The sequence below is a fragment of the Azolla caroliniana genome, unplaced genomic scaffold (genome assembly GCF_043228905.1).
Source record: "Azolla caroliniana isolate FFs.n. ecotype wild unplaced genomic scaffold, voAzoCaro1.0.p SCAF_1, whole genome shotgun sequence".
NCBI lineage: Eukaryota > Viridiplantae > Streptophyta > Polypodiopsida > Salviniales > Salviniaceae > Azolla > Azolla caroliniana.
Window position 1 is genome coordinate 29,050,070 of NW_028230436.1, and position 15,537 is coordinate 29,065,606.

At 38.6% G+C, this 15,537-nt stretch overlaps 1 pseudogene; it reads right to left on the minus strand.

Annotated features, from left to right (window-relative positions):
- Positions 1–4,304: 4,304 nt before the first annotated feature.
- LOC147869510 (zinc finger CCCH domain-containing protein 30 pseudogene) lies at positions 4,305–8,172 on the minus strand (annotated as a pseudogene).
- Between the last annotated feature and the right edge of the window lie 7,365 nt (positions 8,173–15,537).

Here is a 15,537-nt window from a genome sequence, read left to right on the forward strand (position 1 = left end):
GCTGAAATTCTTTAAGATAACCCTTGTATACGCCCATTACGGGGGAGTGTCGAATACGAGTGTATAATGGCCGTATTCACACTGTCCCTTTGGACAACCCAAGTTCGGGCTATTTTTGTAAATAGCATAAAGGGCAGTTGCCCTAGGACAATCACTATATAAAGTGACTTTGTAACCTTTAGAAAAGGTTGTTGTTGTCGTTGGTTGTCATTTTGTAACTGTTGCTATTGGAATATAATGTTTCATTTGTGCCTCTCTCTCTCTCCCTCTGTGTCTATCTTGCTCATGCATACACAGGTTCTTCTTCATCACGAATGTTGCTTGCACTTCCGCATTGACGGCCTTGTCCCCAACACCTAAATAATGTAATCTTAGTTCTACAAGCTTGGTTAATGAAGCACTTGCTTTTTATGAAGACGTAATGTCATTGTTGATTAGGTCATTTAGTTTTACATGCATAAAAAAATTAACCCATTAAGAAGAATGAGAATATGCTTAATCGTGCCTTTCTCTCAATGAAGGATAGGAAATTCCACTAGTTGGTGAATTACTATGGCTATAGATGTATGTGATTCCATGTAGAGTCTCGTAGAGGTGGTTCTTTAAACACATCATTCATCGATCATTTATCATAGGAAAATTCGAGGATATCCTTTAGTTTGAAAGGATATTGTGTCTCGTGTATTTGTTGATTCATTGCTTCAAACAATAACAATTGAAGTTATAAATTTACAAGTTGGATGATTGACACTAGTGAGGACTTCGTAAGCCATTAGTTTAAGTGGTATTATTGCTCATACTGCATTAGGACGGAGTTCATGGCCTTGTGTGACTCTCCCTCAAAAACTTTATAGTTGCCAAAAGAATTACTCAAATCCATCAAAGAGTTATTATGGTATTGGCTTAATTAGGTTTGGGTGAAGGTCCAATGAGAACAATTCTTTACATGAGAAAATCATAATATAATCGATGAATTGGTCTTAATAGATAAAACAAATTGTGTTTTTCTTTTTGTTAGATGGAGAGTTGTGGCGAAGGGATTCATTAAAGTTGGATGAAGTTTTATAAATTGTACAAGAATTAGGAGAAGACATTGTTGCTTATATAGTAACTTAACGATGACAAAACAATAACATGAGCCGTTGCATATGCCACAGTTCTATTAGAGGCCCATAACAGATTTATTCCATTGTCTACGAGATAGAGAAGGTATAAAGTTGGCCCATAACATATGTGTAGTACAAAAAGAAACTCCATCTTTAGGGAGGGATGCTAATCGTATATCTATATATGTTCCAAATGTTATGTCCCTTGTATTCTTATCCTATTAATTTAGCTTCATGCTCACATGTTTGGTTTTTATGAGATAAAAATGTGCATGAAAGCATAATACCCATATAAATTCTTTTTATTATCGAAGAAATGATAACGTTACTGATCTACGATGATTACGAGAAGGCACATAGACCCAATTGTCATTGTAAATATATAATCCCTTACCATAATGTAATTGCATGTGACCACATGTGACTTCATTCATTACTAGATCAAGGATGCTTTAATATCCTTATAAAAGGTAATAACTTGTATTGAGTCTTGTGATTGAGTGGCTCTTCCTAGACCAGGTTTGCCATGTGGCTTCCATATGTCACTTATGTGAGGCATGTCATTTGTCACAAGGTAATAGGCTCTAAGTGATGTTGTGAATCGTGATTCATGTTAGTTTCTTTGTAATTGCAGTTGTGTTTCTTCTCAAACCATGTGGACTTTTGTGCAATAGATTTATTCATAGACACGAGTGTGAGAAATGTAGAGAATTCAAAGATGGAATAGGTTTGCATTATAGGCTGCCCAATCAAGCACATTTGTAGTAGCAACATTCTCGGTGTTATTCCACCAAAACATGTAATGCACGATACTCCATGAAGATTAAGTAGTTGTTCACACATAATGCAATAAATAAATAATGGTCAATTGGCCAAATGAAGAACCATGGCACAGAAAATTGTGGACATAACATGTTGAATTGGTTTCCATTCCATATGAATAAGTTGTGGAAGAGTTTCCCAAGGAACGTGGAATAAGATACATGATAATAAAGTAGTAATTTCGAGTAAGGACCTCTTTAAATTAATGCCTCAACAAATGGTGGAATGGATAATGAATAATGTAGGTGGCAAAGGGGCCAATGTAGGACAATCTTGAAAAAGGAGAGAAGCGTGAAAACTCGTGGGCTTGACAAAAAATTACTAATGTCAGTATGGATCTTGGCAATCATAAAGAAAGCATCATACATGTTAACGCCTTTATGGAGGTAACTACATTATTTTGATGAAATTTGAGTTATGGAATGGATAATGAATAATGTTGGTGCCAATGGGCCCAATGTAGGCCAATCTTGAAGAAGCAGAGAAGTGTGGAAACTCATGGGCTTGCCAAAAAGTTGTTTACTAATGACAGTATGGATCAAGACAATCATAGAGAAAGCATCATACATGAACTTAACACGTTTATGGAGATAACTACATTATTTTGATGAAATTTGAGTTATATATATTCTCTCCACTTTATAGCCATTCAAATATTTTATTAGATTGAGAAATTGTGTTTCTTATGGCATATGACAAACTTCCCATTCTTTACTTTTCTTTTGTGTATGGTTTATCCTTACACTTATTAACAAGGCTTTGTCCATCTACGCCATGGCCAACTTGACTGATCCTACACTAGTTATACACACACTCGATGCTTGCTCCAAACCACAACACTTGCATTCAACCTTTTTCACCCGCACTTTCTAATTACAATATCAAGGAAATTATTATATCATACTAAAGTAGAGATGTATACTATTGAAGTTCCACACAATATGGAAATGATGTTGAAACTTGAAAGCTTGTTTATCGAGTGATAGTTTAGTATTATGTATTATCAAGGAGAACTATTAAATCCTACTCTATTATCACATTTCATCAAACACGGGTATAAAAGAAGAAGTTTTTTGAAAAAAAAAAGAAGAAAGAAGAATGTCAAAACTAGAGAGTTCCAATTTTTATGGGATAAAAGGAGACATTTTTATTCAAGTGAATAAAAATACTATTAAAGTTGTTGAGCATTAAGAAACATATCAAGAATTTGAGAAAATTGTTGCAAAATTTATAGTAGAATATAAACTAGATTATTCAATCATTGAAAATCTAGCAATACATATACTTCAAAGATGCCTTTTCAAGTGGAAAAAACTATGTATTACATTATCATAGGATTTTAGAATCCAACAAAACATATTTGAGAGATTTTATGTAATCCATAAAACTCAAGTAGGTCCTAGGGTTCACGATTCTAAATAAACGCATCCATTGAAATGATATTGGACTATGTTTACCAAGAGATGCTAAAGTAGGAAACTAGTTGCTTGCTTTGGTCTAGGCCTATGGAGGAATTCCTCTTCTTTATTGTTTGATTTGTTGGAGATAATTTGAACTTATCCTAGTATGTTACAGTCACATATCATTAAATTTCCATGTGCATATAATGGAAAGGATGTAAAGCACTGCCCCTCAATGTTTTTGGTTTTGTTAAGGCCATTGAATCCTGCAGCATTTTAGTCAAATCTCATAAACTAATCATCCCATTTCAATAAATTCCATATAAAAAGGAACTTAGGAAGCTCCATCAATTAGAGAGAAATGTCTTTTTATTTGTTCCTCCACCATCGTCAATGTCAATGAAATACTTGCAAAAGAAGTTTACTATTAAAATCCATTTAAACTTTTTACAACATAATCTAACAGTGAATACTACAAAAACATCTACAAAAACAAAACCCTTCTTGCTTTGAACAAGCATGAAGGAAAAATTAAACAAACACATCAACATGTTGAAATTCTGCTCAAAGATTAACTAAATCAAATTCATAACAAAACCTCTTGGGCCTGATTTATTTGTAATCTCAACAAAAAAAGGGTATGCGCCTACATATTTTTTTGAAACCCCTTTTATCCACGCTGAAATGCATTCATTTGTTTTCAGCACTGAGCCATCATTATGGTCAGAGAGTGTTCAATGCTCAATTGATCAATATATATGTATATGTATATGTAACATGGGATACAAAATATTACAATATTCTTCAAGCCATATCAAACGGGAGGTTCCGAAACACATGAATTTGGATGACTGAAATATATCAACTACATGGTTTGATCCAATTATTATTCAACCAATCAATCAAAACCATCAATTCCATTTCTGATTCGATGATGGCCATAGGTAGCTGAGGAATATTCCCTCGACACTGATACAATAAAATCCATAGAATAAATTCTGATAGCATATCATCCATTTCATGCATTTTCTCATACATTACTGTACAATAACAAATGCAAAGCAATCATTTCCGCTGGTAGAAGTTGATTTATTCCATTCCCAAAGGCATTTGAGATTCCATCCGGGAAAACTAATGGAATAATAATATAAAACAGTCATCTAAATCTAGTTGTAGAATCTCTCCAGAAAGGTTATAATCCAACCTTTTATTGGGGGTAAATGTTTTCTTTTTGCACTGTTTTATTCAGTGGAAAGAGAATCCCAATTGCGGGTCTCCTTCTGATAATATGATAATGAGATTGAGAATGAGAATAATAAATAACAAATAATAAATAATCCCTACTTGAATTATGGTAATCATATCCATGGCTTCTTTTTCCATGCCCAGACAGTGGTAGGTACTTCATTACTGAAGCACCAGATATGATAACTTAGTCTGTGGTTTTAAAACCAGACAATAACCATTTCCATGCCAGAGAACAAATCAAAAAATGATATAGGATAATTGAATAACGTGGCCAGGGTCATTTGAAACATTTGCATATCCCACCCGAAAGAAATAATGGGTATATACAAGTTTGCTTCATTCAAGCTACGATTTGATCCAAGTGCATGTTCTCCATCCATGACCCAAGAACAGAGAGATCAGCATCTCGAGAAGAAGCACAATCGTCAGAGGCACTGGCATTGATACCAGACTCTTCCTTAACTATCGTCTCAACCCATGCTTCCTCCTGTCTTTCTCTTAGATCAAATGAAGAAGACTTTTTAAACCTCGACAAATCTTCTCTTTGCATCCCCCACTCTAGCTTTCCAGTGGGAGAACCCCAACCACACAAAGGAGAATTTGCTCCTAACTCTCTTGAACTATGACTTTTTGTATCACCCTGAGAAAAAGACGCTTGAACTGCTAGTATCCCTGGTTTTAATGCCACACCATTGCTAGTCTTTCTATCAACATCTAACCCTCCAAATGATGACATTCGACCAAGTGAACCGAGGTTATAAGATGGTGATTGTGTTAAAGAATACTGCCTTGGAGATCCTTGCAAGTTAGGCTCAGGTAACATAAGTGTTTGTGTAGAAGGATAAAGCTTTGGAGGGCATTGCAAGTTAAACTCGGGTAACGCAAGTGTTTGAGTAGAAGCATAATGCTTTGGAGAGCTTTGCACTAGAGACTCTAGAGCTGTTTGCCGTTGCATTTGTATTTGCATTTGATCGGATATGGACATAAAGGCTTGTGAGGACGGTTTCATCTGTGTTTCGATCATCAATGAGTCATGCATCGTAGACTGAGGAGATGAAACCATCTCTGATGCAAAAAAGTCTTCGAGATTCGTGGGTGAAACACTGACCTCCAAACCTTTATATTGTCCAACTCTGGACGACGAAGTCCCAGAGGCCGAGGCTGCAATAGCTGCATTTAACCTGGCTTGAGTCGAGAGTGCCTGAGAAGAGATAGAAGAAGTTTCACTCACAATCTGTCCATCGAACTCTGACATCCTTCCCAGCTCATCTAGAGAGAGATCACGAGCATTTAAGGCTGATCTCAGTCTACTAGCATGTAGACTCATCCCTGGGAGATGAAGTGGTGGTAGATTGGATGATGACGACCAAGCACCAGAGAGAGAATTAGCTGGAGAGGATGATGGAGACAAACACGGCGTTGTTCCATGATTAACCTGTACAACAGTATTATTTGACAAGGAAAATGAACTCATCATTAAGCTCGATGATGGAGAACCTGGAGCCAGAGGAGGGCTCATTGTTGCCACATCTCTTGGAGAAGTTATTGATGAACCAGAAGACACATATAAGGGTCTAAGCTCATGGGTTTTATGAGCAAAAAAACACACTCGTCTTGCACAATCGGTGCCATCTTTGCATAGGCGAGTTCTGTATTGAGCAGGATGTAGCCAACATTCAAATACGCCATGTGCGTATTCACATGCATCACCCCTCCTGCATGAGCCCTTTCGAAAATCGGGGCAAGGGACACAACTATAGTGATACCTTCTCGGATCCCTTCTACGAGCATTTTCGCCTGGATGGACAAAAGGACACTCTGTCCAATCATGTGAATACGCCCTCGAACATGGACGTATTTTGAAAGAGAACATGCGGAATTCATCTGTTGTGTACATGCTATTCTTGATATCTGGTATAGATGGATCAATTGGGTATTCCCTTGATTTCTCATTTCCTTCCTTAGCTGTACATTTATCTGATTCCCTGGGGGAGGATGAAGGAGACTGATTAGATGTCCCAGAGGAGGAGGATATAGCTATAGGTAGAACATCATCATCTCCTACAACACTCGATCCATTGAAATCAAGTGATTGAAAAGGTTCATCACATTCAAGCCTCTCAAATATATCAACCTGTGGAAAGATGGTGGCCTCGGATGCCACTTTCAATATGATTTCCAACGTTTCCTTCACATGTTTCAACCTTGGAAAGCTAGCAATCACATCAGCGGGCCTTCTTCCTTGAGCATCGACCACATTCAAGTCAGCTCCGTGTTCAAGTAGAAGCTTCACAGTCTCAATCGCACGTAGAGAACCGCCCGCAGCAGCGCAGTGCAGTGATGTGCTTCCATCTGAACCACAAGCCATGTTAATTTGTCCATAGGAATCAGATAAGCCTAGAATATACTTGAGCACATCCACACTCCCATACAAGGAAGCGATCATCGCTGGATTCCTCTGCTCTAATACCATGCGCGTTGTGCCACTTTGTCGGCTATACCAACTTCCAAAGCCAAAGGTTCTTGCCTTACCGTCTTTGATGGCCTCTTTGAAACCTTCCAAGTCATTTTCAGCAGCTAATTCTAATAGATCAGAGATAGGATCTCCCTCTTGTTCATTCAGAACATCCATAGAATAATGGATTGTGGACCCTTGAGAGTTGGAAAGAACATTCTCACATGTATTGCTGGGACTGTTTCCAGACTGTTGTTCCAGTTCTCCACACATTCTTTAATTCTGTCTCAATTTCACTATGTCTCCGAGACCACCCTGACAAGATGAAAATAAAATAAAAATCATAGTAAAACATGTTCATGAGCATCAAAGAAGGGGGAAAACAAAAAACAAGCCATTTTAACATCACAGGGTGTTCATAAGCAGCAGAAATGGGAAATAAAGAAAATGAAAGCATTTAATATCATAGCATATTGTCCGTAAGCAGCAAAGAACGAAATACTGAAGCTTTATGTTTCATACAGACCAAAGAAGGGACCATCATAGGATGTTGTTCATAAGCACTAGAGCAGGGAATAAAGAATAAAGAAGCATTATTTACCCAAAGGAGGAATGGGATAAAGGTACTTATCTATGCATGCATAGACATCATGAAATACGAATTAGTTAAACTTCGTATAGAAAGAGTTCTCTAATTGTATGAGAAAAATCATAAATGACATAATCTCGACTGTGATAACAGAACAGTCTACGAGGAACCTTATGCATAAGTAAACAAAAGTGTGAATCGAAAGTGAAAATTCTGGTTCAGGAATTCCTAAGAAATATATCATCCATTAAGAGAAGAAAGAAAAGGGCAATTTTCAAGCAAGCAAAACCTCTTTTTTTCATAATAGAGAATTACATGTATGATGACGCTTTTCTTGAAGGCATTGGCTGCTTAAGAAAAAGGTATATGTGGATCAAGCATTTAGAAGAAACGAGAACGGAAGGGAAAGATTTTGAGACTGAAACTTAGAAATGGAATTATGGTATGATAATCGGCAAGATTTCGGTACAGAAACTTAGAAATAGAATTATCCTAAGATAATCGCGATATTAATGATAGAGATCTTTCAATTAGAACTAAGAAAATGAGGGGGAAATGAAATTAACAAAAATCATGTAGGTTTATCTATCTGTGATTGCAAATTGAGAGAGAGAGACGGGTCAGCCTTTGTTCGTTTAACTGATGAAGAAACGATACAGCGAGGGCGAGAGAGAGAGAGAGAGAGAGAATCTTAGGCCTTTGTTCACTTAACTGATGGATCAGAGAAGGAATGATGAAGAAAAAGGGAACCAGGAAAGGTCAGGAAACTCCAGCGAAACAGAGAAAGAGGAGAACAGAAACAGTGTGGAGAAGCAGGGCAGAAGAAACGTAGATAAAGGGAAGGGAAGGGAAGATACCTGGAGCTCGGAAGAAGGTATCTGATCTCTGCGATTTCCTCTTCGTTTCTGGTGGATATGGAGAACAAACAGAAGCTTTCGTCGTGGCGACCAGGAGAAGGAGAGAGAGAAAGAGAGAACGAAAAAAACGAGAGAAACGCAGAGGATGCAAATGAAAAGAAAAAGAAAAATAGAAGTGATTGATTGATTGATTGATTGATATGTAAAAACTCTCAAACACTACCCTCAAAACTCATCCCAACCCAACCCAACAAAACAAACACACACGCACCCCCCCCCCCCCCCCAATAATAATAATAACCAAAAACCCGAGATACCGCATGAGGCAAGCAAACACACAGAGATAGAGACATAGAGACTGAGCCGGCTCTGAGAGACGGACGAAATGAACGGTAATGTGTGTGACTCCGACAACATGGCATCCATCCGTCCATACTCATCCACGCAAGGCCCGACCAATGTCCTCGTTCCTTCGTGTTCACACCTAGCACTAGCACCAGCACCAACTATTTCCTATCATCCCAATGGGCGGACGAACGGACTCCCGACATCGAAAAAAAAGTCCGGCAAGAAGCCCTTGACCATCTCAACTCTTCCCTTCCTAGTGCCCCCCCCCCCCCCCCCAATACACACACATTCACTCATTAGAATCGCTTGTTCCTTTTAACTTCGTGTTTATTATATTCTCAGCATATTATGGTTCCCTACTTATGCTTTTCTTTTCTTTTCCTTTCAAGCACAAAGAACAAAATCATATTGGTGTACGTTGAAGAATTCATATTGGTGCCCATCATTGACATATAAACACCCTTTAACCAAGAGCGTATACAATCCCGGCCCCTCCAACACCACGCCCACACCCACACCCACCTGATGTAGTCTAAGGTACGAGGACAAAATACATAATATGGAACAAATCTAAGCAGTGGAGGACACTCAACAATGGGTTATTGTTGTCCATTAAGAGATTATTGCCTTCCTTGACATTTTCGTTGCTAGATACCTCCAATGTAATGTGAAGTTACTTGATTGGTATCATAATCCCCCCAAGTTCATCATTTCTAGTGTTTTCTTTTTCAATTCATATTGCCTTATCTTGGGAAGTGTAATTATAGAAAAATAGTTGCATATTTATACGTGAATGCAAATTCTAATTAACTGCAGCTATTTTGGGTTTCGATTTTCAAATGAATATTGAGTTCTTCGGTCATAAGGTTTGCAAATAGGAGGCTCAATTAAATGCGTTAAGTGACATATTATTATGTAATTTTAATTGACAGAGGTAATGGTGAATTTGAGGATGTGTATTTAAATTTGAAACTTCATATTCGAATATTGGAGTTGAAACATTGAATTGGCTCTCAAATTTACAACTCATCAATTGTACTTAGGGGACATTTGCCATAGATGTTTTTAGATGAAACCTACACATTTAACTATCAAAACATTATCCTCTCATGTATTTTTCAACCTATTAAATTCAAAATCCTCAGCCAACTTTTGGTGAATTAAGGTCCTGTTTTCCTTGACTTTTTGTCACACACATAAAATTTGTCCTTTAAACTAGCTTTTTGCTCCTCAATATTTTGCAACCAACAAAAAACCATGTATTTACAAAATTAATAACCATTATGAATGTTCCCTTTCTTATCTCAAAAGACATTGCCTTTCCACATCTTACCCTTATCTTTTTTGTTGATATTTATACCATCATACTCTTGAATTCGAGAGCAAGAGAAGCATGATACCTTATATTTCTTGTATACATGCAAAGGGTTCCAAAAGTCAAGTGATATGCTATTATTGCACTTTGACACCGAAGGATATGGTGCAACATTTGCGGTACCCTACAATCAAAACGAATTGTTGCACCCTATTAGAATATCATGTGTTGAAAGAGGTTTGGAAAACATATCATTTTTCTTAATGATAGGATTCCATGGCACCAAAGTCAAACGTTTGTAGAACCCAACTTTGAAATTTTTTCGTTAGTCTTATCTTAGATGAAAATCACGTTAGGTTAAGTGATCTCAACTAGATTAAAGGAGCTAATCAATATATGGAGCATAAAACTAACATCTCAATTATTATGGGGATAGAAAAAAGCAAATCTTCATTAGTTACCGTAAGCAAAAGTTGGTGTGTTACTTTAAAGTTTTTGTTCACTCTTGCCAGGTTGAAATATAAATGTTCTGACTCATCCATCTAATGAAAAAGCAACATGCACTTGATGTCAAAGTTTCAAGGAACATAATAATGATTTCTCTCTTTTTCCACTTTCTAGATGCATGTGATCTACATGATCTCTTTCACATAAAATATCATAATAAAGTAGCATATACTTCAAATTGACACTACAAAAACAACTTAGCCTTACTATTCATGTTACCAATACAAGAATCCTTACGGTAGCTCAACCCTCTTAAGGGTCCAAGGACAAACTAAAATAAAGGTAACTGTTTTTGGGAAAAGATGCTTGTAGAACTTAGTTGAGATATGATATGGAAACTTATCTAATAAGATTTTTCGAGGTAAAGATGAAGAAACAACTAAAAACAATGGAGTAATATGGCAATATTCGTAGACAATAAACAAGTCATAGATCAAACTAATGTTATCCTATTGCTCACAATGTTTTCACAATATAAGAGTTGCACTACAAATGTTGTGATTGGGTAAAATCTCCTCATTTTTTGCTAGCACCACATGTGTGACACAATGCATAAATATTCGTTTATTGTCTTCATGAAGGAAGGACCCTATTTGTACAACCACAAGCAACCAATCGCGATATCAACAAGATCCATATGCATATAATAAAGAAGCCAATACACACAAACAATGTTGTTACACACACAAGGGAACGTTTTTCGAATTGTGTATGCCATATGTAACTAATAAATAGAGAGAGAGAGAGAGAGAGAGAGAGAGAGAGAGAGACTATATGGATGGTTGCCCAATGGAGACCAGGTGGTCAAGGGTTCAACCCCTACATTCCACAGTGGCATCTAGTGAAATAAGAGATATCTATGGAGTGTGTGTGTGAGAGAGAGAATGAGAATGAGAATAAAGATGATGATGTCAATTACCAAACCATTCACAAGGGGAGAGGGCTGCTTTATATAAAATCATGTTGTCATTGCCATCTCACAAACATATGCCCACTACTTGTGGGACACGTAAGACAATTGAGCGAGGTATCTCAACGCGTGCATCTTCAAGATTAAATGTGTCATAGATCAACCATACAACAAGGTTGTTATGCTTTCGTCACTCACTCTAAAGCTTGGCAGATTCGGTGGACAATGGCCATGTACCTTCTAAAATTATCTATGCTTATCAAATCCAAGCACTTTGGTGTAGATATTTGTTGTTGAGGAGATGTTGAAGGTATCCATCTCTTGCTAGCATATCAATGTGCTCCAACAAGCTCCAATGACCATCTTTCTTTTTCTCTTAAAAAGATACACCTTCGTATTATGAAACCTCCAATGACCATCTTGAACAACCTTTCTTCATGTTTGAGCAACGTAATCACTTGTTGGCCATTTGCATGGCCTTGTTCATTTCGGATCTCCTCTCAATAACCACAATAAGATCGATGTCTATGTAGGAGTGTGTTTCACTCCTTTGAATGTTTTGCCACAATGATCAATCCATGACCCATAAAAGATCTCAAGTACACTTGACACCTAATTCATCTCGTGTTCTCCATTTTTATACTCAACTATAATGGTCTTTTTGTACTAATATTGCAGAACATCTATAACCACTATCACGATCCCTATATGTGCCAGTGCATTTGAATCAAGCCTCAAAAATGAAAAACTTGTATTTCAACTCAATTCAAATGGGAGAAATTGGAGTCAAGCTCTCTCGCACCTCATCCATCACATCCAATTTGGGGACTCATATGGGTCCCCGTGTTTGTTTATACTATAGTGTTGCAAATTGAAGCCTGCAATTACACATACCTTGTGGATTGAAAAAATCCACAATGGTTCGCAGTTGCGGAGAAAGGAAGAATACAACAAGCAAAGAAGATGAAATTGTTATCAATGTTGAACTCTAAAATGGATAGGTCTCCCAAGTGAAAATCTTCATCAGATAAACTTTGCATCATTGAGCCAAAAAATGCATAAATACCTTGTAGAACAATGATATTGGGGTTATATTGAAGGCAACCTTATGAAACCTACAAACCCAAAACGTGAAAAGTTTCATTCAAGAACTTATTTTCTTAATATTAAGTTGAAATATGCACATTTTACAATCTCCTCAACATGTAAATGTGTATGAGAGTATTAAAAAGTCAAGATGTTAAGGAAAATGTAGCGAATATTGTTTGTTGACATGCTACTCTTAAAAGCATATTTTTGACCATCCAATAAAAAGTGAAGATTAGCTTTAATAAAACATTTGAGAAACAAGATATGCATTTTGGTTATGTTTTCATTGACAAGTTGTGACTATCAATAAAAATGTGGTGTTATGGTCCCACGAAAGAATATGTGAGCTAATATTGCACTTTGCATCACTACCATACTCGACGTTTGATTAATTAAGAGTGTTCAGTAATCACACATCCATTCATTAACCTTGTTTTTCAATAAATGCATTGAATCTTTTCTTGATACTTCTTAAAGTGAAGCGTGAATACATAGCCTCAAGCTTTGTTTTTCCAGAATGTGGGCTCAATGAAAGAATCATTACTTTATTGTTAGGCTTTTTTGTATACAACGTTGTCAATTTTCTTTGTTCTAGCTATGGTTTTCCATAGCCCCTCGTATATTAAGAAATAAAATGTTGAGTAATATTGTGGTGTGTGTTCCTTTGTGCCACCCATTTAGCACACCCTTTTTAACATGCATGTAGCTAAACCAACCCAGCCTTTTAGCACGCATGTAGCTAAACCAACCCAAATGGGTACCTTTTATCAACTATAAATTGAGCAAGAAGTAAGAAGCTAAGTAGAGTGGTTTTGATCTCTTATGTGCATTTCACATATTGGTGGAGATTCGGGGTAATATTTTAGCCGCTAACACCTTGTTCATGGTGTCCAAACTCCCTCCCGTCGCCTCCGAATTTGATACCCCTATGTAGCCCAAGTTCTCCCAGCCTCATGAGCGGCCACCCCACTTCCAAATGGAGTATCTCTTGTGAGTCCTCTCCAACGTTATGCTTCAAATCAGCTCTTGAAACTTACCTTTAGGGTGCTGATGGAAGAGCCAGCCCCCCATGTCCAAGCGTTCACCTCTTCAATCACTCCACCCACACCATCTTGATAGACTCTGGTAATAGTATCTCTTTCATTAGCGTCGCCTTAGTTCACCAGTTAGGTCTCCCGACATCCACTGCTCATTCCATCCAAGTCCTTTTTGGCGATCACCAACATCTATACCACTCTCGCACGCAAGCCCGTTGCACCATCACCTTAGGCAATCTCACTTTCTCACACCATTTTTATGTCTTGCCCCACAAACTCTTTCCCCCTCACCTTAGGTTATGATTGGTTCCTCAAGTGTCGTACTATAATTGATTTCACTGCCCACCAACTTCTTGTCCCACGAGCTCCCTCGATCCCCCTCCTACATGATAGCCCTCCTGTCCCCCACCTCAGCCAAGTCCATGTGGCCTTTAGTCCACAGAAGCGATTGATCTCTATCCGCCAATTGCTAGTTCGTTTTCCGTCACTAGCCCTGCCCAACTATTATCTAATCAAAGCCGCCAGTTCCACAGGGATGTCCTCAACTTCGTTGCAGCTCAACCAGGTGTCCAATAGGTGTTTATATCCCCATACCATCCTCAGACAAATGGCCTCATTGAATGCCTCAACAAGACCTTCAACAAGGAGATTGCCGCTTACATCGATCCATGCCACAAAAACAGGGGTAAAATATTGCCTTTCCTCACCCACGCCTACAATATGTCCGTATAGGTGTCGACATGATGTTGGGATTACGGTCCCTTCGGATGGGATGGTCGGATCCGGTTGTCGGTTTCGGATCCGGATGACGAAGACCCCAGTTTCGGTACCGGATGACGAATGTACCCGGAGAGCGATCCGGATGCAGGGACATATCCGTGAATATGTTCGCTATGGGCCCCTGAGGCTACAGTTGTAAATAGCCCAAAGTCATATGAGTATAAATATGACTTAGGGCAAACTGTTTTGTTGTTGCTTCTCATTTTTCTGTTTTTTCCACTCAAGAGGAGTGAAGAGTAAGCAGCCGTGAGAGAGAGAGAGAGAGAGATAGAGCGCGAGAGAGGAAGAGGACGACGCCTCTGTGTATTTCCGCCGCCTGTGGCGAGGACAGCGAGCTCAAGGTTGTCGCCTTGGAGCTCGTCATTGTATACTTCTCTTTGTATAGTGTTGTTTGGAGTCTTGTACTCCCGTGGTTTTTCCCATCTAGGGTTTTCCACGTTAATCACTGTGTACTCGTGTATTTCTCTTTTGGTTCCTATTTTCTGCTCCATTGATCCGCAATTACTCGGGTGTGGCCGACTGAAGAAGGTGAATCGAAGCGTTGATTCTCAACAAACTGGTATCAGAGCGACTGTTGCAGAAAATGGAAGGCGGCGGCAGCGGGCAGCCGGGGATGATGGTGCTGAACGCACAGAATTACGCCGACTGGAAGATCAAGATGGAGGATCTTCTGATTGTTCGGGACCTGTACGAACCGATTGACAGGTCGGAAATACCGAAGGGGGTACTTGAGTCGGAGTGGAAGCTCCTGAACCGGAAAGCCGTAGCGACGATCCGACAATATGTCGATGTAAGCGTCCTACAACATGTGGCGAACGACACCAACGCATATGAAATGTGGAAGAAGCTGTCGGGCCTCTACGAGAGGAAGAATGCGTTGAACCGGACCTCCCTGATGAGGAAGATTGTGAATCTCAAGTACCGGGACGGCGAGAGTATGGTGGAACACGTAAGCACGTTCATGGGATTCGTGAATCAGCTTGCGGCGATCAAGTTCCCGCTGGAGGATGCAATGCAAGCCATCATCTTGATGTGTACATTGCCGGACAGCTGGGAGAACTTGGTGGTGACTCT